General features: G+C 43.4%; 1 pseudogene; it reads right to left on the minus strand.

Moving 5' to 3' along the window:
* Nucleotides 1-16,664: 16,664 nt before the first annotated feature.
* LOC100434240 (small ribosomal subunit protein eS4-like) lies at nucleotides 16,665-17,403 on the minus strand (annotated as a pseudogene).
* Nucleotides 17,404-25,313: the final 7,910 nt, after the last annotated feature.

Genomic DNA, 25,313 nt, shown 5'->3' on the forward strand with positions numbered 1-25,313 from the left:
AATGTACTATCTGATGAGTTTTGACAATCGTACTGTTAAACAAAATTATGGGAGGCCACTGTTTTAGGCTGAGCTCCTGTGCTAGGCCCCAACGGACCAGACCAAACCAAAATAGAGTCACTTATGCTAAATGCCACATAATCAAACTGAAACTTCAAGGAAGCCAGCAGATAGATTCCCAAACAGACCAGTTTTTCCTGAGAACAGGAGATTCCAGTCTACCTGAGTCAGCATAATAAGGAAGTCTCTCTGCTTTAACCTTTAGAAAAAAAAGTAATCTGATATTAATCAGTGCTATTGTTCTGTTTCCTTGTTTTCATCTTACAAACCCCAGTGTTCTGCCTTAACTTGGTGGGAGCTCTCATCCTATTTTGTAGAACGGAGGCTGTCCCAATTCACAAGTCTTGAACAAAGCTAAACAGATCTATAACCAAATTTGTTATAATTTTGTCTGTTGACAGTATACAGCTATGTAATTACTACTGTGATTAAGATGAGCATTTCTGTCACTCCACAAAAGTTCCCTTCTGCCCAGTCTTCTTTCTGTCACTAACGGTTAGATTTGCCTTTTCTCATTTCATATTAATAGAATCATACAGTATGTACTATTTTGTGGCTTCTTTTGCTCATTGTAATATTTTTGAGATTCATTTATGTATCAGTAATTTGGTCCTTTTCATTGCTGATGTGTTTATTGCAGGGATATATACAACTTGTTTATCTATTCATCTACTGATAAACATTTGAGTTGTTTTCTGTTTGGGACTATTATGGCTAACGCTATGATCATTAGTATACAGATTCTTGGACATCAATTTTTATTTCTCTTAAAGAAAATACTTAAAACTGCAGTAGGGCTCACGCCTGTAATCCCAGCACTTTGGGAGGCTGAGGCGGGTGATCACCTGAGGTCGGGAGTTCGAGACCAGTCTGGCCAACAAGATGAAACCTCATCTCTACTAAAAATACAAAAAATTACCCAGGCATGGTGGTGGGCGCCTGTAGTGCCAGCTACTTGGGAGCCTGAGGCAGGAGAATTGCTTGAACCTGCGAGGAGGAGGTTGCAGTGAGCTGAGATTGCACCACTGCTCTCCAGTCTGGGCAATAAGAGTGAAACTCCATCTCAAAAAACAAAACAAAACAAAACAAAACTGCAATAGCTAGGTTAGATGGTAAATGTATGTTTGACTTTACAAGAAATCGCCAAGCTATTTTCCTGAGTGGTTATACTGCTTTACATACTCCCCAGCAATGTATAAAAGTTTTGATTGCCTTAAAGCCTCTTCAACACTTGGTATTTTCAAGCTTCTTTTTGTTGTTGTTTTGTGAGACGGAGTCTCGCTCTGCTGCCCAGGCTGGAGGGCAGTGTCGCGATCTTGGCTCACTGCAACCTCCGCCTCCTGGGTTCAAGCGATTCTCCTGCCTCAGCCTCCCAAGTAGCTGGTACTACAGGTGTGCACCACCATGCCTGGCTAATTTTTGTATTTTTAGTAGAGATGGGGTTTCACCATTTTGGCCAGGCTGGTCTCAAACTCCTGACCTCAAGTGATCTGCCTGCCTTGGCCTCCCAAAGTGCTGGAATTACAGGTATAAGCCACCGTGCCCTTCCCTCAAGCTTCTAATTTTAGACATTCCAGTGGGTGTATAGAGGTATCTCCCATGGTTTCAATTTGCTTTCCCTAAGGACTAATGACTTTGTGCACCACTGCCTGTGCTTATTTGATATTTGTATAGCTTCTTTGTTGAAATGTTTTTTTTTTACCCATTTTAAATTGGGTTATTTATTATTTTATTAAGTTGTAAGAATTATTCATATATTTTCAATATTAGTCTGTCAGATACTGCAAATATTTCCTCTCAGTCTATGGCTGGCTTTTGCATTTTCTTATTTGTGTTTCTTAAACAGCAGAAAAGTTTAATTTTGAAGTCTATTTGTCATTTTTTTCTTTAATGATCTATGTTTTGGTGTCTTTTTGTTTATTGCGGGGACAGAATCTCACTCTGTTGCTCAGGCTGGAGTGCAGTGGTGCAGTCAGTGCTTACTGCAGCCTTGACTTCCTGGGCTCAAGCCATTCTCCCATCTCAGCCTCCCAAGTAGCTGGAACTACAGGTGCATGCCACCATGCCAGGCTAATTTTTATATTTTTTGTAGAGACATTGACCAGGCTGGTCTCAATCTTCTGGGCTCAAGTGATCCACCACCCACCTCGGCCTCCCAAAGTGTTGGAATTACAGGCGTGAGCCACTGATCCTGGCCGGTATATTAAAAAATCTTTCCCTACCCCAAGATTGCAAAGATTTTCTCTTCTTTTTTTCCCTAGAAGTTTTATTTTTTTAACTTTTTGATTTTAGGTCTGTCATTCATGTCAAGTTCATTAGAATGTATGGTATGAGGTAAAAATCAAGGTTTATTTTTATCCTAATATATTCCCAGTTGTTTAAAGAACATTTGTTTAAAAGTCTATTCTTTCCCCGTTAAATTACCTTGGCACCTTTAAAAAAGTTCAATTAATCATATATATATATGTGCATCTACTTTTAGTGTATTAAAATGCAACTGATTTTTGAGTATTGATTTTGTATTCTGCAGCTTCAGTAAATTTGTTTATTAGTTCTAACAGAGTTTTTTTTAGATTTTTTTTTTTTTTGAAACAGGGTCTCACTCTGTTGCCCAGGCTGGAGTATAATGACAAGATCATAGCTCACTGCAGCCTTGAGCTCCCAGGCTCAAGTGATCCTCCCACCTCAGCCTCCCAAGTAGTTGAGACTGTAGGCACATGGCACCATGGCCAGATAATTTTTTAAAAAATATATAGAAATGAGGTCTTTCCATATTTCCCAGGCTGGTCTCAAACTCCTGGGCTGAAGTGATCCTCCCACCTTGGCATCCTAAAGTGCTGAGATTATAGGTGTGAGCCACTGCACCTGGACTTTTTAGAAATTTTAGGGTTTTCTACATATGTCATCAGCAGACAGGGGTAATTTTATCATTTTCCAGTTTCTGTGCCTTTTATTTTTTAAATTAATTAAACTTATTTTAATTGATAAATAAAAATTGTACATATTTATCATGTGCAACATGATTTTTGAATTATGTATACATTGCAGAATAGGTAAATCAAGCTAATTAACATGTATTACCTCACCTACTTATCCTTTTTGTGGTGAGAACACTTGAAATCTATTCTTTTAGCAATCTTCAAGAATAAAATACACTGTTATTAGTTAGAGTCACCATGTTGTACAATAGATCTCTTGAACTTATTCCTCATATCTAACTGGTCAACCTCTCAAACCTCCACTGCTCTATTTCTTTTTCTTGTCTAATTGCTCTGGCTAGAACTTCCAGTACTATCTTGAATAGTAGCGATGATAGTGGGCATCTTTGCCTTATTCCTGGTCTTAGATGAGCATGTGATTTTAATTGAGCATATTAATCACTTGGAAGGCATCACAAATTCTATTAGATTCTCCTCTTGATATTTGCTTTTTAGCAAGTCATTACATTGTAGACAGTCCCTTCAAATGTCTTATGTGGAAGCTCAGTTGCACAGTTAAATGGTTTTTGAAAGATGTAAATTTCCTTTATACTTGCATTGAGGTCTACAACATACTACTGGGACTGTAGTTTGAACTTGAATAATATATCCAGTGCAAAATTGTGTCAGGATGAAGATCTCACTTCTTATTTTAGCTTTTGTTAGTACTAGAAGTAGATAAAGCAGATTGACATTACTTATGATTCAAACATTAGTTGTGGTCAAAATGACTATCTTAGTGTATTTGTGCTGGCATGATGAAATATCATAGAGTGGGTAATGTATAAAGAAGAGAAATTTGGCTGGGTGCAGTGGCTCACGCCTGTAATCCCAGCACCTCGGGAGGCTGAGGCAGGTGGATCACCTGAGGTCAGGAGTCAAGAACAGCCTGGCTGACATGGTGAAACCCCATCTCTACTAAAAATACAAAAATTAGCCAGGCACGGTGGTGGGTGCCTGTAATCCTAGCTACTCAGGAGGCTGAGGCAGGAGAATCGCTTGAACCTAGGAGGCAGAGGTTGCCCTGAGCCGAGATTGCAACACTGCACTCCAGCCTGGGTGATGAGAGCGAAACTCTGTCTCAAAAAAAAGAAAAAAAAAAAGATAAATTTATTTCTTACACTTCTGAAGGCTGAGAAGTCCAAAATTAAGGAACCAGCATTTGGTGTCTGGTGAGGGCTGCTGTCTGCCTCCAAGATGGTGCCTTGTTGCTGTGCTCTCACCTGGTGGAAGGTGGAAGGGCAAAAAGGGATTAAGCTAATTCCCTCAGCCCTTTTATAAGGCAATAGTCTATTTATGATGGTGGAGCCCTCATGACTTAATCACTTTCCCAAAGGCCCCACCTCTTAATACCATTATAGTGGGGATTGCATTTCAATATGAATTTGGGAGGGGACACAAACTTTCAAACAGTAGCAGTCCACCCCTGGGCCATTTAAATTCGTGTTTTTCTCATATTCAAAATACATTCATTCCACCCCAATAGCCCCCAAAAGTCTTAATCATTCTAGTATCTACTTTAAAATCTAAGTCAAAAGTCTCTTCTAAATATCATCTAAATCAGATATGGATAAGACTCAGGGTGAAACTCAAAATATGACTCATTTTGAGAAAAATTTATCTCTAACTGTGAGCTTGTGAAATCAAACAAGTTATATACTTCCAAAATAGAATAATGGGACAGGCAAGGCATAGACATGCCCATTCTTAAAGGGGAGAAAAAGGCAAGAAACAAGGGGTAATAAATCCCAAGTAAGTCCGGAACCCAATGAGGCAAACAACATTATATCTTGAGGCTCGAGAATAATCCTTGACTCCACATCTTAGCTTCCAGACACACTGGAGTGGGGATTGGGTCCCCAATCCCCCAGGAGACCCCACTACCATGCCTTTGCTGGATGAAGCCCACACTGCAGCTCTCAGGAGTTGGAGTTGGATACTTAATGGCTCTCCCTGGCTGGCATTGCATGCTGGTGGCTCTACATGTTTGGGGCTTTTAGGGGTGGCTGTCTTGCATGGCCTCACTAAGCATTGTCCTATTGGGGGCTCTCTGCAGTGGTCTTGACCCTGTGGCTCTGCTGGGCATTGCCGTAGCGGGGACTCTCTGCCACACCCTGCCTTATGGCATTTCAGAGCTCTGAGACTGAGGTTGTGAGGCATCCTTTGAAATCTAGGTGGAGGTAGCCATGCTTCCACTGTTCTTGCATTCTGCGTGCCTGAAGAGTTAGCACCACATGTATGCCACCAAGGTTTACATACTGTGCCTTCTGGATTGTTGACCCAAGTTGCATCTGGGCCCCCTGAGCCACAGCTGGGGTGATCAAGGAGTACTGCACCATAATTCACGGAGCAGAAGCTTGGGGTGCCCCTGAGCAGTGAGCCCCAAAGTCCCGTGGGTGCCCTGGGATCCTCCTTTGAAACGTTCTTCCCTCAAGGCCCTAGCACTCTGGGCCCGTGACGAGAGTGGCAGCCTCAAAGATCTCTGAAGTGCCTTTGGAGTCATTCTCCCATTGTCTTGATGAATAGCATCTGGCTTCCTTCTGTCCATACTAATCTCCTTAGCAATATTTTGCTTGGTCACACCCTTTATGTTCTTGCTCAAACACACTTCTTCATTTTTAACAACAAGGCTAGGCTGAGAATTTTCCTTATCTTCAACCAGGCTTGAGTGCAGTGGCACAATCTTGGTTCAACTGCAGCCTTGATCTCCCAGTCTTGAGTGATCCTCCCACCTCAATCTCCCAAGTAGCTGGGACTACAGGTATGCACCACCATGCCCAGCTAATTTTTGTTTATTTTTTTGTAGAGATGAGGTCTCATTAGTTGCCTAAGCTGGTCTCAAACTCCTGGGCTTGAGTGATGCTTCGGCCTTGGCCTCCCAAAGTGCTGGGATTATAGACACGAGCCACTGCACCCAGCCCTTTGCTCCCCTTTTGGTATAAATTCCATCTTTAATTCATTTTTCTCTTCTGAATTTCATTATAAACAGTCAAGAGAAGCCATGCAGCACCCTGAAAGACTTTGCTTAGAGATTTTTTCTTCTATCGAATATCCTAGTTCATCACTCCTAAGTTCTGATTTCCACAAAGTACCAACACGGACACAATTCAGCCAAGTTCCTTTGCTAGTTTGTAACAAAGATGGCCTTTCCTCCAGCCTCCAATAAGATCTTTCTTATTTTCATCTAAGTTCTCATTAGAATGGGCTTTACTGTTCACATCTCTACCAGCATTCTGATTGCAACCACTTAGATAATCTCTAAGAAGACTGAGGCTCTCTACAGCGTTCCTCTTCTTCTGAGCCCTCACCAGAAGTGGCTTTAATGCTCCATTCATGGCCATCTAGGGTGTTTCTAGTATGCAGTTCAAAACTGATCCAGCCTCTACCCATTACCCAGATCCAAAACTGCTTCCACATTTTTAGGTGTTTGTTATAGCACCACCTCATTTTCAGCATGAAAATCTGCATTCGTTAGGGTTCTCCAGAGACCAGAACCAATAGGATATAGATGTAGATATAAATATATAAAAGGGGATTTATTGGGGGAATTGGCTTATGAGATTATGGAGGCTGAGACGTCCCATGATAGGCCACATGCAACCTGGAGAACCAAGGAAGCTGGTAGCATGGCCCAATCCAGGTCAGAAGGCCTCAGGACTAGGGAAGCTGATGTGTAATTCTCAGTCCAAATCCAAAGGCCTGAGAAGCAGGGGCGCTGCTGATGCAAGTCCTGGAATCCAAAGGCTGGAGAACCTGGAGTTCTGATGTCCAAGGGCAGAAGTGTGTCCTAGCTCCAGAATAGAGAGACAGACAGAGAGAGAGAGAGAGAGAGAGAGAGAGAGTGCAAGAGAGTGCACAAATTTCCTTTTCCTCTGCCTTTTTGTTCTATCTAGGCCCTCAGCCGATTGGATGTTGCCTGGTCATATTGGATGAGGGCAGATCTTCCTTATTCAGTCCACTGATTCAAATGCCAACCTCTTCTGGAACACCTTCACAGACATACCCAGAAAAAATGCTTTATAAGCTATCTGGGTATTCCTTAACCCACTTAAAAGGTTGACAACTAAAATTAACCATTACAATGACTTTACCATAGTGTAACATTTGCATTGAAGTGCTGTTTTGCCTTGTAATTTTAGCTTAACTTAATGAAGACACATTGTCAAATCTGCAGCAAAAACTAATTTTCTTGTTTTGAGACAGAGTCTTACTCTGTCACCCTGGCTGGGGTGCAGTTGCACAAACATGTCTTGCTGCAGCCTTGATCTCCCTGCCTCAAGTGATCCTCCTGCCTCAGCCCCACAAATAGCTGGGAATACAGGCAAATGCCACCATGCAATCACGCCTGGCTAATTTTTGTGTATCTGTATCTATATCTATCTATGTATATTTTTTGTAGAGACAGGGTTTTGCCATGTTGCCCAGGCTGGTCTCTCTAACTCCTGAGCTCAAGTGATCCACCTGCCTCAGCCTCCCAAAGTGCTGGGATTACAGGCATGAGCCACTGCACCTGGCCAACAAAAAGTAATTTCTAAATCCATTCAGTATATAATAATGATAGGGACAGGAGGCAGGGAAATTCTGGGCAGAAGAGGGTGGGTCCCTAGCAAGGGACCCGCCCCCAAGGCGAAAAGCCTAATACTGTGGCTCAAAATGAGGACTTACATCCCTGTTTTCCCGCTCTAATGTTGCCTTTTCCAAAACCACCCTTGGGTCACCCCATCCCCTATCCTGTGCCCATAAAAACCTCAGAACTCAGCCAGCAGAGAGGAGAAGCAGCTGGACGTCAGAGACTACAGTTGGACATCAGAGAGAAGTGGCTTGACTTCAGAGGGACAGCTCGACAGCATAGCTTCAGAGAGGAGTCTGGCCAGGGATGGCTGGACTCCAGGGGAAAACCGCCTTTCAGTTTTGTCCCCTTTTCAGCTCCCCTTCCCACTGAGAGTCACTTTCATGGGCAATAAAATCCCCCACGTTTACTATCTCCAATTCGTTCACACGACCTCTTCCTCCTTGATGCCAGACAAGAACTTGGGTGCAAAAGGTTGTCACATTTACCCTCCACTGAGTTGTAAACACTTAAGCTGTCCTCGCATGGCAAAGCTGAAAGGGCACTGGAACACTCTTTCTGGGGCTTCAGGGGTCATGGGGTAGATGCTGCCACAGGGCCCACATGGAGTTCTGCTCCTGCTGGCACCCAAAGTACTCACCCCAGCTCCTGCAGCCACTCACCTGCACTCCCCCTCCAGTGAGGGGTGGAACACAGCGGGACCCAGTGAGTGGAGTCCACCCTTGCCGGCACCAAAGTGGCCAGCTAGTTCTAGCACCCATACATTCCAGTTCCCGCCCACGAAGGGGTCAGGGAAATATCCTGCTTCAATAACAGTAGTTGGAAGTGATTCTTCTCATTCAGAAAACATTCAATCAGGCTGGGCATGGTGGCTCACACTTGTAATCTCAGCACTTTGGGAGGCCAAGGTGGGCGGATCACAAGGTCAGGAGTTCCAGACCTGCCTGGCCAACATGGCAAAACCCTGTCTCTACTAAAAATACAAAAATTAGCCGGGCTTGGTGGCAGGCACCTGTAATCCCAGCTACTTGGGAGGCTGAGGCAGGGGAATTGCTTGAACCCGGGAGGCGGAGGTTGTTACATCATCCAGCTGCTGTGTAGTAGGGAAAGTTACAGATTGCGGTGAATCTAGATCATTTTAGGAGTATTGCCATCTTATTAATAAGTCTTCTGGTTGGCTGTGGTGGCTTGGGCCTGCAATCCTAGCACTTTGGGAGGCCTAGGCAAGAGAATCGCTTGAGGTCAGAAGTTTAAGACGAGACTGAACAAAACAGCGATAGAATCCATCTCTACAAAAAGTAAAAAATTAGCAGCATGTGGTGTTGCATGCCTGTGGTTCTAGCTAGTTGGGAAGTGGGAGGATCACTTGAGCCTGAGAGTTGGAGGTTGCAGTGAGCTATGACAGCCTGGGTGATAGAGCGAGGCTTTGTTTCCAAAAAAAGAGAAAAGAAATATCTTCCAATCCATTAATATGGGATGTCTTTACCAGTGCTTAGGCCTTCATTAATTTCTTTAATCAATGTTTTGTAGTTTTCAGAGTACAAATCTTACATCTCTATGGTAAACTGATATCTGAATATTTTATTCTTCTTGATGTTATTGTAAATGGAATTGTTTTCTTAATTGCCTTTCAGGTCGTTCATTGCTAGTGTATGCAAATATAACGTTTTTGTATGTTGATCTCATATCCTGCAATTTTGCTGAATTTATTACTCATAATACTGTTTTAAAATAATTTTTGGGATTTTCAATATATGAAATCATTACATCTGCAAATAGAGATCATTTACTTCTTCCTTTTCAATCTGGATGCTTTTTCTTTTTCTCACCTAATTGCACTGGCTATTATTTCCAGACTATAATTCAATAGTGTTGAACAGAAGTGGCAAAAGTGGACATCTTTTTCTTGTTCCTAATCTTAGGAGAAAGCTTTCAGTTTTTCACCATTATTATTCATTTTTGAGTGAAATGTCCCTAAGTTCTATGAACTTTTCTAGGAAATTACTGAACCTTGGAGGAGGTCCTGGGAACTTCTGATTTGTAGCTAGCAGTCAGAAATACAGATACAATGTGGGACTTGCAATTGGTGTCTGATGTGGGGGAAGTCTTGTGGGACTGAGCCCTTTAACTTGTGAGATCTGATGCTAACTCCAGGTATATAGTGTCAGAATTTGATTGAATTGTAGGACACCCAGTGGGTGTCTGCAGATAATTGAAGAACTGCTTGCTGTAGAAAAACCATACACATGCTTATCCACATTTGGTATGAGGAGAAAAATAGTTTTTTCTTACAAGTCCATACCCACTCTCCCTTTGTCTCCTGTTGCAAAGATTGACAACTCTCTCTTGCTGTCCTGAAGATGGGAGACAAATAATAGGTCCATTGCTCCACAGGTTCCCCCTTTTTCAAAGTGTTTCATTGTACTTAGAGCACTTGGGACTTCTGCAGTTGAATGATTAATGGACAAGTGTCTTAAACTCTAGTGTCTTTAGCCTGGTATTATGATTTTCATTTATGCAAGACAAATTCATTCTCCAATCATATGAAGAATGACCCATATGAAGAAAAAATTTCATTAAAATCTTAAATCACTTCATTGAAAATCAATATGTTATCAATAAACAGAGGGTCCTAATTTTTATAGAATGGGAAATGGCCATGGTCTAGTACAGTTACCCTTTAGCAGAGGTCTAGGTACTCAAGGAACAGTTCTTGATCTCTGAAGAATTAGAACAAAACATGTACAAATTTCACAGAAAATCTCAAGTTTGCCCTATAAGATTGACTTTATAAAAGCAGCAATCTAGTGCTGGTCAGAAGGTCACCATTTCTCTCTTCAGAGCCTCAGTTTTCTTGTGTGTGTGTGTGTGTGTGTGTGTGTGTGTGTGTGTGTGTGTGTATTTTTTGTAGAGATAGGATCACATTATGTTGCCCAGGCTGATCCCAAATTCCTGGATTCAAGCCATCCTCCAGTCTTGGCCTCCCAAAATTTTGGGATTATAGGCATGAGCCACCATGCCCTAGAGCCTCAGTTTTAACTCACAGATCTAAAGCTGGAAATGTATTGATGACTAAACATGATAGGCCGTGCCAGAAGTTAATATGGAAATATGCTTAAAATATGGACCCTATCAAGAGAGAAAAGCATTCAAGGAGAAGAGAGTAGTGCAGCCAAGTACTCTGTGTGGACCGTGATCAGGAGATCTGGGAATTGAAATATTACTGATCTTTGCAAGCATAAGGGGCACTGGTGGGAGCATGAAGAATACTGTGGAGGGATAAATGTGGGGCAGGATGTAGATTAAAGTGTTTGAAAAATCTGGATTAAATATTAAGAGAGATGGGGTGCAGATGGGCAGGGCACAGGATTTTTTTTTTTTTTTTTGAGACAGAGTCTCGCTCTGTCACCCGGGTTGGAGTACAGTGGCATGATCTTGGCTTACTGCAACCTCAGCCTCCTGGGTTCAAGCGATTCTCCTTGCCTCAGCCTCCCGAGTAGCTGGGATTACAGGCATCTACCACCTAATGCCTGGCTAATTTTTGTATTTTTAGTAGATATGGGGTTTTGCCATGTTGCTCAGGCTGGTCTCAAACTCCTGACCTCAGGTGATCCACCCGCCTCGGCCTCTCAAAGTGCTGGGATTACAGGGGTGAGCAACTATGCCCGGCCCAGGGCACAGGATTAAGGGATATTTCTGGGACAAGGGAACTTGTTTACAAGCTGAATAGATAAATTAGTGGTCAAGGAGAGTTGACAATCTGAGAGCAAGGGAACAGTTGATGGAAAAACATCTTGGAGGGGTTGAAAAAATAGACTAGTGCCTGAGTTTAGGAAATTGCCTTTATTGAGGAAGGACACTTCATCCTCCAAGACTCAGGGGAAGTTCAGGTGGAAATAGATATGCTGTGAACATAGGACAAGAAAGCTGTGAAATAATTGTATCTTTTTGGGGGAGGGCTCTTCTACTTCTTTTTCTTTTATTCTTTTCTTCCTCTATTCTAGTTTTTATTTTGTCTACTGTTTCATTCAATTTTTCTTGCACAGTGTACTGTTAACTGAAGATAACCACAGAAAGATTTTTTTCCTCCTGCCTGTAAGTCTAATAATTTTAGAATGTCTATGACTTGTCATTTTCTCTATTTTCCCAAGAGAAGCTTTCATAAAGAGGAAAGAGGGAGTAGATCTATTTCACTGGCATCTCGCTTTTCTCTTTGAGGGCAGAGGGATGATGTTGTGTGCTGGCAGTAAGGGTAGGGACTTGATGATTGGGGAAGATTTGGAATAAGTGGTGAGGAGGATGGGAAAGGAAATTGGCCAAAGCCAGGTAAAAGGGCTGAGGAATAGCCATAGAGGGTTGGGGTCTAACTTGGAGTTTCACAAATCTGCCCAGTTGTGCAGCTTTCTTTAGCCAGTTGGATATAGAAGTCTATGTTGTTGCATTCCAGTGGCCTAATGAGTAACACGCTTAAAATAAAAAATAAAAAAAAAGGCAAAGGAAGGGCAAAATACTACCTTCATTATGGATAAAACTGATAATTGAAGATGTGGCTTATATAATCAAGTGGACTTCCAAATACTGATTCCTAGAATTAGACTCACCCATCAGCCATAGGCATTGCTGGGGCATCTCAGGGCCCCCATTCTTCACTCTGTAACAGGGAGGGTATGGGGAGCAGGGGCCACATGGATCCAAGAGAAAGATGCCCCGTGGTCATGAGAGTCTTCTCCCCAGGACCATAAAGATAGAAAGGAGTCATCAGTGTGCAGTCACTGATCCTTTGTTCACAATATCTAAAGAAATGCCTCCTTTCCTGTTTTAGAAGTACCTGGCGTTAAGTGCTCCATTCTATTAAAACACACAGACAATTAAAGTGCACACTTTTAAACCAATACACATGCCCCATGAAGGATGTCTTTGAAATGTGGATGACAAATGGTTCCAGGCACCTGTTGTTTGACCAATGCTTAGCTGATCACAGATGCCTCTTCGGGCTCCAGGGTGACTCACCACCTAATTCTGCCATAAAACTACCCTTATAGGCTTTCTAGAGTTGGAGGCTACCCAGCAATGAATCAATGGGCTGAGATGCCTTATTGTCATCAGAAGTGTTCAAGCACTGGATGAACAACCCACTATTTTACATGTTACAAAGGAGATTCTTATGGGCACAAGAGCTTTAGAACCATAACCAACAAGGAATTTTAAAATTCAAACACCCTATGGTTTAAAGGAACTGTAGTTTTTCTGAATTGAAGCATAAAGCTCATATCATAATCTCTCATCGTGATGTACGTTGCTAATGCTTTCATGAACAGTCCATGGAGCAAAATGATAGAAAGTCTGTTCATGAATTTACTGGTTAATCTAGCATATACAATCTAGTTACTGTGAGCAGTCAGATGGAGAAAAATGATTATGATGAAAAGACTCCAGGGAAAGGATTTTTCTGCTTGAATAGATCAATGTCAAAATTAAATTATTTCCACTGGGAAAAGCATATCAAATTATTTTTAAAGTGTTTGAAAAACCTGGATTAAATATTAAGAGAGATGGGGTGCAGATGGGCAGGGCACAGGATTTTTTTTTTTTTTTGAGACAGAGTCTCGCTCTGTCACCCAGGTTGGAGTGCAGTGGCATAATCTTGCCTTACTGCAACCTCAGCCTCCTGGGCTGAGGAAGATGGAAGGAACCGCACACTAAGAAATGGAGACTAGCCCCAGCATAATGTTTCTTCAGTTTTTTAAAAACCATCATCCAAAATACACTTAACATCATGATGCAGCACACGTGCATGCGCACACACACACACACACTTCTAACTATAATAAAAGTTTCACAAGACAACACTTACCCTTATTATGGGCAATGTATTCTGACATCTTCTATTAATTTGGGTTTTTAATAATTAATTCTGTTATTGAAGCATAGCAAATAGGCAGAAAAGTACATGATTATAAGTGTAGATCTTGATAAATTTTCACACAATAAACACATCTATGTAACCTATATTTTATTCTACTTCTTTTTATTTTTTATTGTAAAATATTTATAACATAAAAAGAACCATGTTAATTTTTAAGTGTATGGTTCTGTGCATTAATTACACTCACACTGCTGTGCAGCCATCACCACCATCCATCTCCAGAACATTTTTTATCTTCCTAATCCAAAACTCCATACCTATTAAACAGTAATTTCCTATTTCCCCTCCTTTGCCTCTGGTAACCTCCATTCTACTTCTGCGTCTGAGCTTAACTACTCTAGGTACCTCATATAAGTGGAATCATATTTGTCCTTTAGTGACTGGCTTCTTTCATTTGGCATAATGTCCTCAAGGTTCTCCATGTTATAGCATGTGTCCAAATTTCTTTTCTTTTTAAGTCTGAGTAATATTCCATTGGATGCATACATATCTATATAGATAGGTAGATAATAACATTTTGTTTATCCTTTCATTCATCAATGGACATTGCATTGCTTCGACTTTCTGGCTATTGTGAATAATGTTGCTATGAACATGAGTGTACAAATATGATTTTTAAAAATACTAGTTGCAACACATTAAATTGATTTTCTTGATGTTGAAAACTCTGGGGTACTAGTTCAAAAATGGAAATCAAACATATTTTTTCCTTTGAGCCCGATTAAGCTAAACAGGCCACTTTCAGACTCTTCATTTTCCTAATTTTTTGAACTGAGAAGAGCCTTAATGTGTGTCAGAAGGGATGCTATAGGAGTGGATTTCCTTCCCTTTCAGTTTGGAAGCTGCCCAGCAGTGAAACTCAATGCCTCACAGTGGGCGGGGGCAGGGGTGGGGACCACTTCACCTAGCCACCCTCTGATGCACACTCAGCCTTCCGTTGTCTCTTTGTGAAAGTGAGATAGTTTGGTGAGTCAGCCAGGCTTTGGGCATGCTCAGGGTTGAGGTATGGATCCATAGTTCCTACACTACCTGCTAAACAAGACGAGCTGAATTGGACTTGCTCAGAAAATTTCTGACAGTCCACAGGCTACTCTGAAAGTTATTTACGTGCTGTGACTAACATACTGTATATCTTTTCAAAAAAGTTTTGTGAAGACAAACTACTTCCCTGAGGCATGGGTTTTCTATTGCTGCATAATAAAGCACCTCAAAACTTTCAACAACAGCAGGCTTCTGGGTTGATGATTGGGCTGGGCTTGGCTCGGGGTTCCTGCTGTCTGGCCTGGGGTCACTTCCATGTCATCCACAGGATCCAGTGTGGCTGGATAGTCCATGAAGGCCTTCCCACCTGTGCTGGCTGCTGGCTCTCTGACTCTCTGGCTCTCTCATCCTCGTGGAGGCACCCAGGCTTCTCATGGAGGACTCAGGGTTCAGAAGGAGACAGAGGGAGCTGCAAGGCCTTTTTTCGAGGCTCCAGCATGGAAGTCCTACAATATCACTTTCTCCACGTTCTATTAGCCAAAGCCAGTCACTAGCCAGCCCAGATTCCAGGAGTCAGGAAGTCAACTTAACCTTTGATTAATGGGTACAAATATATACGAGAGAGAAGATATAAGACCTGATGTTTGATAGATCAGTAGGGTGACTATAGTTAACATTAATTGATTATATGTTTCTAAATAGCTAGAAGAGAATAATTTGAATGTTCTTAGCATCGAGAAAAGATAATTATTTAGAGTGATGGATATTGGCTGGGCGCAGTGGCTCACATCCATAATCCTAGCACTCTGGGAGGCCAAGGTGGGTGGATTGCTTGAGCCTAGGAGTTTGAGACCAGCCTGGGCAACATGGCAAAACCCTTTCTCTACAAGAAATACAAAAAATTAGCCGGGTGTGGTGGCGCAAGCCTGTGGTCCCAGCTACTGGGGAGGCTGAAGTGGGAGGGTCGCTTGAGCCTGAGAGGTCCAGGCTGCAGTGAGCCATGAGCATGCCACCACACTCCAGCCTGGGTGACAGACAGAGACCCTGTTTCAATTAAAAACAAAAAAAGTGATGGATATCCCAATTACCTGACTTGATTATATGAATGTATCAAATTATCACATTTACTCTGAAAATATGTACATCTAACATGTGTCAATAAAAATAAATGTGTAAATAAATAAACTTTACCTCTTGATGACAGGAGCGGCAAAGTCACAGTGAACCAGAGCACACACAGAGACAGGAGGAATTACTGTAGCCATCTTTGCCAGAGTCTACCATTCTCCACCACAATCTACCAACAATCTATAACATCCTATCATTGCTTCTTTTTTCCTTCCTGCAAATAAGCTCATGCAAATCTTGTTTCTAAAGAGTAGAGTTTTGACCCAATATCCTTACTTCTGATAATTTACTTACAGATCTACCTGCACAACACAAAATATGTACAAGATTACCCACTGTAGCACACTTCATAATTAAAAACAACCCAAGTATCCATTAATAGAGGACTGCTTAAATAAATTATGGTACACCAACAGGAGAGGACACTGTACAACTATAAAAGAAAAAAAGAAGCCCTTACATATTGACACAAAAACCCTAGGATATATTGTTTACTGACAAAAATCAAAGTGCTGAGCAATAGCCACTGTATCTCAAAAGTCTTAGTGCTGTTCGAAACTTTTATAACATTAGAAGTACAAGTACTATAAACATAGAAGAAACATGATTTGAAAACTTAATTGTATACATTTCTTTCCTTTTTTAGATTAATCATGCCATATGATTATTATTTTAATTAATTTTTGCGATGGAGTCTCACTCTGACACCCAGGGTGGAGTGCAGTGGTGTGATCTTGGCTCACTGCAACCTCCGCCTCCCGTGTTCAAGTGATTCTCCTGCCTCAGCCTCCCGAGTAGCTGGGATTACAGGCACGAGCCACCACGCCTGGCTAATTTTTGTATTTTTAGTAGAGATGGGGTTTTGCCATGTTGGCCAAGCTGGTCTCAAACTCCTGACCTCAGGTGATCCACCCCCACCTTGGCCTCCCAAAGTGTTGGGATTACAGGCTTGAGCCACCACGCCCGGCCCATATTATTTTTAATTACGTACAAAGATCTAACATGTCACCCAGAGACCATTTCATCTACTGCTCTGTTTGGCCACCAGTCTCTTGTCTGTCTCTTCAGCAATGGTGAGGCGCATTCCCTTTCCTTGGGTAAGCGAAATCCAGGGTTTGCTGATGTTGCTGTTGGCATCTTTCCCATGAACCACATCAAAAGAACCAGGGTGCCTCTCTCTGTCGGTGATCGCACCAATTCTTCCCAGGTTAGCACCTCCAGTCACCATACACAGGTTCCCAGTGTTGAACCTGATGAAACCAGTAATCTTGCCATTCTCCAAATCAGCCTGAATGGTGTCATTCACCTTGATGAGGGGATCAGGGTAGCAGATGGTGTGAGCACCAAGAGTCAGCAGATGAGGGATTCCTTTTGTGTCCACAAATATTTTTCTCACTTTGCACAACTTGTACTTGGCCTCCTCAGGTGCAATACGATGTACAGCAAAGGGAGCCTTGGTGCCATAGATCAGACGGAAATTCTCTCCCGTCTTGTCAGTGCTCATGACAGCCATGAATCCAGCAGGGTATGTTACATTAGTTCAGACCTTGCCATTGATCTTAATGAAACTGTGCATGAAAATCTTCTTTACTTCATCTTGTGTCTGACATACTTAAGTCTGTTCTTTAGGAAAAGATGAGGGAGAGACACTCTCTTAGCTTGTGGGGATGGGGATGGGTGGATCGATGAGGAGCAACCACACGGGTCAATTTATCCAGCATCAAATGCCATGGAGCTGCTGCCCACTTCAGATGCTTCTTGGGACCACAACCATGACAGCATTAGGCATAGAAAGAGCTTTTTTTTTTCTTTTTTTTTTGAGACACGGTCTCACTCTGTTTCCCAGGCTGGAGTGCAGTAGTGCCATCACAGCTCACTGCAGCCTCAACCTCCTGGGCTGAAGCGACTCTCCTACCTCAGTCTCTGAAGTAGCTGGGACCACAGGCATGTACTACCACACCTGGCTAATTTTCTTTTTTTTTGGGTAGAGACAGGTTTTTGTCATGTTGCTAGGCTGGTCTCAAACTCCTGAGCTCAAACAATCCACCTACCTCAGTCCCCCAAAGTGCTGGGAATACAGGCATGAGCCAACATGCTCAGCATTGTATACATTTCTTATTCACTTATTTAGTCTTGTGAATTTGGAATAATAAATTTTAAACTTAATGTTTTTGTTTCATTATTGTTTTCTATCTTCGATCAGAAATACTGAAACAAAAAATAAAATGTACTATTTAAAATTCACAAAACTAAATAAGTGTAAAAGAGATTTATATAATAAAACTTCCAAGTGATGTTGTTTGTAGCATTTATAATTCTGAAGTTATTAGTGCCTAAAGTTCCACCAAGGCTTTTGGGTTACCCTATACAGGGTATGCTAACTTTCACTTAAGAAAAAAGTGGATTCCATATCTTTGCTATTGTGAACAGTGGGAATATGGTACATACACACCGTGGAGTACTATGCAGCCATAAAAAGAAAGAGATCGTGTCTTTTGTGGGAACATGGATGGAGCTGGAAGCCGTTATCTTTAGCAAACTAATGTGGAAACAGAAAACCAAATACTATATGTTCTCATGTATAAGTGGGAGCTAAATGATGAGAACACGTGGACACAAAGTGGGGAACAACAGACACTGGGGCCTACTTGAAGGCAGAGGGTGGAAGGAGGGAAAGGATCAGAAAAAATAACTACTGGGTATTAGGCTTAGTACCTGGGTGATGAAATAATCTGTACAACATACCCCCATATCACGAGTTTACCTATATAACAAACCTCACATGCATCCCTGAACCTAAAATAACGGTTAAAAAAAAAGAAAAAGGTGAAAATAGTTGTGTTCATTTCCTGTGGTTTCTGTAACAAACTACTACTAACTTTGTGGTTTAAAATAGGACACATTTATTCACTGCTAGTTCTGGAGGTCAGAAGTCTAAGGAATGCTGCCTTCCTGGAAGCTCTAGGAAACAATCCATTTCCTTGCCTTGTTAGTGTCTAGAGACTGCCTGCATTCCTTGGTTCATGGCCCCTTCCTCCATCTTCAAAACCAGCAGTAGAGCATCTTCCAAGCTCTCTTTTTTCGGACTCTGACCCTCCTGCCTCCCCCTTAGAAAGTCACCTGTGGTTACATTGGGCCCACTGGGGTAATCCAGAATAATCTCCAATCTCAAGATCCTCAGTTCAATCACATCTGCAAAGTCCTTATTCCACATAAAGTAACAAATTCATAGGTTCTGGGGATTAGCACATGGACATTTTTGGGAGGCCATTATTCTGACAACCACAGAAGTATATTCATTTTTGTTTATATTTGCATAATGATACACTGGAAGGATGTATTAAAAAGTAGTAAAAGTGGTTACTTATGGGGGCAGAGAGGAATGAGAACAGAATGGAAGTGAGAATTCTTAATGTATATCATTTTATGAGGATTTGATATCTGAATATATGAGTGAATTATCTATTCAAAAATAAAATGAATAATAAGTAGGGCCTGTTTAGTTTCCGGTATCTCTAGCTAGGGACACTTAGATTTTTATAAATTCAGATGTCATGGACATAACACTAAAATGGCTGAATTGATCCTGTAGATTTGGAACTACATGAGTTTACTTGCATGCAATGAACTATACATTCTACACACAGCAAGTTCTGGAATCTGTCTTCAGTTCCTTCTCACGAAGGAAATGTGAAGTCAGTGTGACTAACCAGTGGCTCAGGTTCACCCTGGGACATCTTAGTATGGTTCAGGCTGCCCAGCTCTTCCTGTGGGCACGGTGTTCCCTGCCTTCAGGATTTTAGGATAAGCTGCAGCCAGGTCGTGGTCTTTGCTGTGCACTCACCTACGCTGGGATGATTTGCATTTTCAGCCTCTCCCTGTCAAATGAATTGCACTGGGCCAGGTTTCAGGAACTCTGCGCCCACCCCACTGAGATGGGGGGAGGGAAGATAGGTCCTCGTGTCCTTAAAGCACTTTAGTCCCTGAGGCTGCTGCTTGGTGTTTGTGTGTGAGCCAGCTCTGACTCACCGAATCGAGAAGAAAAAACTTCCACCGAGGACAATTTGCCAAGGAAATGTGCTCAGGCCCACGCGGCAGTGAGTCCAGCAGTTGGGACGGAACCTGAGAGGAGGCAGTTGGGGAAATAAACAGAGCGCCAACTCAACAGTCAGCGCTCCTGTGCTCGCAACCTGAGATGGGAGAGGTTTCTCTGCCTTCGTGGCCGCTTCCTTAACAGATTCATGCTTGGCAGGTGGCCTGCGAGCTCTCACATGCGTGCGGTGGGCGCCCCAGGGACTGCCCCTCCTTTGGCAGGAGCCTGGTTTGTGTTTATTTTTGGTTGTGCCAGAGGGAAACTGAACTTTGAGGAAGAAAAACAATTGCTGGTTGTTTAGGAGGAGCAGTCTAATCCGAGACGGCCTTGTCTTCTGCAGAAAACAAGCGGGGCGCACATCAACCCAGGCGCAGCCAAGGGGCCGCGGTCCCGCTGAGTCACAGCCCGCTCAGCGCTCAGCGTGACTCAGGGCTGGCCGCCTCCCTGAGGCATCTGTGAGTGATCCCAGCCGCAGGAGGCGGCATCTCTTTCGTCTACGGCTTCTCCAGACTCATTTCCTTCCTCTGGAGGTTCAGGTGTCCCTGTGGGGCGTGGTTGCGGGTACCAGGCACCTCTGCGTGCAGCTCCCAGAGGGCGCCCACCCAGCAGGGCCCTGGGCCTCACGGCCTAGCTGAGGGGCTGGGCCTGCCTGGCCCCGCCTCCGCCACAGGCTGTGCCCTCAGACCTTGCCAGCCTCTTTCCAACACACCCATTAGTCTCAAGATCAAGTCGGGTAAGAGGGCCTGGAGAGATTATAACAATAGAAAGGTAAGACAAAGTAGCAAATGTAAGAAGCCACGTGTGCTCCTTTCTGCCTGCGGCAGAATTTCAGAAAGCCCCAGACCCCTGGCAACTTGCAGCTCTGGGGAAAGACGCTTTGAGGACAAAACAGGCTACAGCACACGACCCCCAGCTCTCTTGCTTGAGTCACTATATTCCTTAAAACATAAATGAGGCCAGGAGCAGTGGTTCACGCCTGTAATCCCAGCACTTTGGGACTCTGAGGCGGGATGATCACTTGAGCCCAGGAGTTTGAGACCAACGAGCCTGGGTGACAAAGTGAGACCCCAGCTCCAATCTCTATGAAAAATTAGCCAGCCATGGTGGCCCATACCTGTGGTTCCAGCTACTCAGGAGGCTGAGGCAAGAGGATCGCTTGAGCCCGGGAGGTTGAGGCTGCAGTGAGATATGTTTGTGCCACTGCGCTCCAGCCTGGGCAACAGAGCCAGACTGTCTCAAAAAAAAAAAAAAAAAAAAAAGATAAACGGCCCCAGTCCTTGCCTTTTCCTATACATAAGATCATGTTTGGCAAGTTAGTGATTATGCCTATGTAATCTATAACCAGATGCCCTTTATACCCAATGTAACTTCTGAGCAAGTTTGATGAGATTTTGCAGATACTAAACCTCCACACCTGTGTATAAGCAGTGAGCTGAAACATGGCGTAGTCTAATGGAACTTCTCTAGAGGTCTGCTTCTGGGCTATAGGCCTCAGTGAGACTTCTGAATAAAACTAACTTTAATTCTTTAAAAGCTTGATCTTTTTTCCTTCAGTCGACAGAAGTAATTGTAGGGTTTAGTGATCAACTCCTGCAGGCCCAAAACAATTATGTTAAATTATAATTCTTACCAACCATGCTCTCTTCTCCCCTCCTAAGGAGATGTGATTCTCTGCGGGGTTGCACACCTGGCCTCTCTTGGAGGTGGGTGGGAAGGGGTCATTCCAACGAGAAATGTGTGTGATAAAGGGAGAGCCAGAGTTGGAGCAGGGTGAGGAAAGTTAAAAGGTGAGTAGCTCTGGTTTAGTGTGAGAAAGGATGAGAAGGGAGGGTTTTGAGGTACTGGAGGTACCAGAGGGAAATTTGAGCAGCTGTACTGGAGGGTGGGGCTTTGGGGAAAAGTCATATCAAAATGAGAGTTTTAGGAAGGTTTTCCACGTGGTTAGTGGGGCAAATTCCTCTCTCTTCGCGTGGCTCAAAAACACTTCCAATTGCTTGGAATCTGGCTTGTGTTATTTCTTTATTTTCATATTTTTTAGAATTTAGAGATGAGATCTCACTATGTTGTACAGGCTGGTCTCAAACTCCTGGGCTCAAGCAATCTTCCTGCCTTGGCCTCCCAAAGTGCTGGGATTACAGGCATGACCCACCCCTCTCAGTCTGTTATTTATTTATTTATCTATTTAGAGATAGGGGTCTTGATCTGTCACCCAGGCTGGAGTGCAGTGGCGCGATCACAGCTCACTGCAGCCTCGAACTCCTTCCCTTAAGTGATCCTCCCACCTTGGCCTCCCAAAGTGCTGGGATTACGGGCATGAGCCATTATGCCCGGTCAAATCTGGCTTGCATTTATATGCACATCTGTAACACACAGACTGGCCCAGGGAGGCCATCAGCCCGGTGGAGTGTGTGGTGACCCAGGCTCCCTAGCCCACAGCACTAATGTACTGGGTTGGCAGGAGGTGGGCAATCCCAGAGCACCAAGGTGAGGGGCGAGGGCTGTGAGGTGGGGAAGGAGGGAATACAGATAAGAGGTGGTGTGAGACAAAGCTGGCGAACATCTCACAAGGACATGAGCCTCTGGAGAGGCTGCATGGAGCCATTGCTCTTGGAATGGCCCAAGAAGCCATGGGAAGCTTGAGTGAGCCATTTATCTGTCAGCTTCTCCCATCTCCCAACTCTCACTGGTCCATGTTCCTTCCTTGGGGCGTTATCTCCCCCATGTTTCTGAGTGTGTTACTCTGTGTTCCTCTGGGCAGCCCCCCACGGCAGTCAAAGCCCGTGGGGGTCTGCTGGACTCCTACCTGGGCGCTGGGGCTGTGGCCACAGTGGACGTAATGGTGGTCGTGTTCCTCTGCCAGGGGAGGCTGAGTGTTGGGTGGTGGTGTGACAACTGCACCTGCTCCTGGAATAAGCAGCAGAGGCCCAGACATCAGGTGGGGACAAGCAGATCTCAGAGGTGCACCTGCTGGTATGGTGCAGTACTTTTATGCTAATGGGCAACGGGATATCTTCCTTAGGAAATTGTATTCGTATTTGTTGGGAAATTACTACAATATACTGATTTTTGGTTGTACGAGATATGTTGCTTCCATATGCCAGGAAACTCTCATGATAAATACACATGTCATGCCTACAATGTGAAAAGTCCCCTTAGGTGTAATGTCCTTGTGCAGTGTTCAACATGTACAACTGTCCATGGCCTTGAATTGGCCTCATGGGCTCAGTACAAGAGTGGGCTGCCACAGAAAAGTCTCCACAAAGTTCATTCACATTTCAATGGACAGTTGACTTGTTGAAACTGAACACAAAGCTCTTCAGGTTTGCCCCAGAATTCTGGAAGGTGAATCTGCAAGTAGGAATAGATAATGAATGAATGAATAAAATAGTCCAGTCACAGAGATGCTTTCTCTTTCTCATTTTTCTCTATCACCCAAGAACAAAGTAAAGAATTGTTTCCTAGTGTTCCACGGACGCATGAAACTTGACAACAATGTGGCAAGGTGGTAGGCCTTATTTTTCATGTTTTTTGTTTTGTTTTGTTTTTTTGTTCTTGAGACAGAGTCTCCCTCTGTCACCCAGGCTGGAGTGCAATGGTGCGATCTCGGCTGGTCTTGAACTCCTGACCTCAGGTGATCCACCTGTCTCGGCCTCCCAAATTGCTGGGATTACAGGCGTGAGCCACCTCGCCTGGTGTAGGTATTATTTTCCATGGTTTTTTTTTTTTTTTTTTTTGAGACAGGGTCTTGCTCTGTCACCCAGAGTGGAGTGCAGTGGAGCCATCACAGCTCACTGCAGCCTAGACCTCCTGGACTCAAGTGATCCTCACACTTCAGCCTCCCAGGTAGCTGGGACTACAGGTGTTCACCACCATGTTGGCTAATTTATGTATTTTTTTTGTAGAGACAGGTTTTGCCATGTTTCCCACTCTGGTCTTGAATTTCTCAGTTCAAGCAATTTACTTGCCTCAGCCTCCCAAAGAGCTAAAATTACAGGCGTGAGCCACTGTGCCTGGCCACTTTTCATGATTTTACACTTGAGGAAACTGAGGCCCAGAAATGTTAATCTGGCAAGTGTGTGGTCATAGCCAAGATCAGAAAAGGCAGGTCTTCTGATCTGAATTCAAGTAGTGTGAGTTGCACTAAATCAACCTTTCTCTTGATAAAACAGCTAAAAACTCAGTCACTTACCCTGGATCATTCATGTCATCTCTCTCTATAGTGTCATCTCCCTACTTAAAGGCCATCTTAGCAATCATTATGTCAGATTGTCAAGATTCCCTAGTTTTCACTCATTCATTCATTCCTTCATTCCTTTATTCACTTCATATGTGCTATGGTTTGGTTACGGTTTGTTTGGCCCCACCAAATCTCATGTTGAAATTTAATCCCCAGTGGAGGTGGGGCCTGGTGGAAGGTGTTTGGATTGTCGGGGAGGATCCCTCATGGATGGGTTGGTGCCTGTCTTGTGGGAGTGAGCGAGCTCTCACTCTTAGTTCCCAAGATAATCGGTTGTTGAAAAGAGCCTGGCACCTTCTCCTCCTCTCTGTCTCTTTCTCTCGCTTCTTCTCTCACCATGTCGTCTGCACATGCCAGCTTGCCTTTGCCTTCCACCATGTGTGGAAGCAGCCTGAAGCCTCACTAGAAGCAGATGCTGGCACCATGTTTTCTGTACAACCTGTAGGACCATGAGACAAATAAACCTCTTTTCTTTATGAATTACCCAGCTTCAGGTATTTTTTTAAATAGCAACACAAATGGACTAAGACAAGTATTTACTGAATTTCTACTACTATGTGCCAGACTCTGTTCTCTAGATAAGTAAATAAATATGATTTTCATTGCTTTTACGACAGAAATAATGTAGAAATTATGTAGGCAATTCTTCTTAGCCAATGAGAGAAAGAATAGACTCATAAGATTACAGTGGAAGACCTCCATCGGTGGTCCTGTTTCCATCAGTTTTCTAGGTTGGAGAGAGGGAGAAGACATGAATTTCCTGGAAGTGTTATAGAGACAGAGACAACAGACAGAGACAGGCCAGGAAGCTTAATGAGGGTCTAAAAAAAACCAGGACAGGCCAGGTGTGATGGCTCATGCCTGTAATCCCAGCACTTTGGGAGGCTGAGGCGGGCAGATCACTAGGTCAGGAGTTTGAAACCAGCTTGACCAACATGGTGAAACCCCGTCTCTACTAAAAATACAAAAATTAGCTGGGCATGGTGGTGTGTGCCTGTAATTCCAGCTACTGAGGAGGCTGAGGCGGGAGAATTGCTTGAACCTAGGAGGTGGAGGTTGCAGCGAGCTGAGATTGCGCCACTGCACTCCAGCCTGGGCAACAGAGTGAGAATCTGTCTCAAAAACAAAACAAACAACAAAACAAACAAAAAAACCAACCTAGGACAGAATGGCACAGCATGTACAAAAAGGAACTGATATGCCAACTGTGAATCCAGTCTTTCTCCTGGATCAATAATTGGTGCTTTTGCATCCCTGTCCCACCCCCTGACTGCCATCTCCTGTAATCTGTGAACCTGGTCCTGTCCTGCCTCTGCTTTGATCCCTTCTGTCTGCTATAG

This window comes from Pongo abelii, chromosome 17 (genome assembly GCF_028885655.2).
Source record: "Pongo abelii isolate AG06213 chromosome 17, NHGRI_mPonAbe1-v2.0_pri, whole genome shotgun sequence".
Taxonomy (NCBI): Eukaryota; Metazoa; Chordata; class Mammalia; order Primates; family Hominidae; genus Pongo; species Pongo abelii.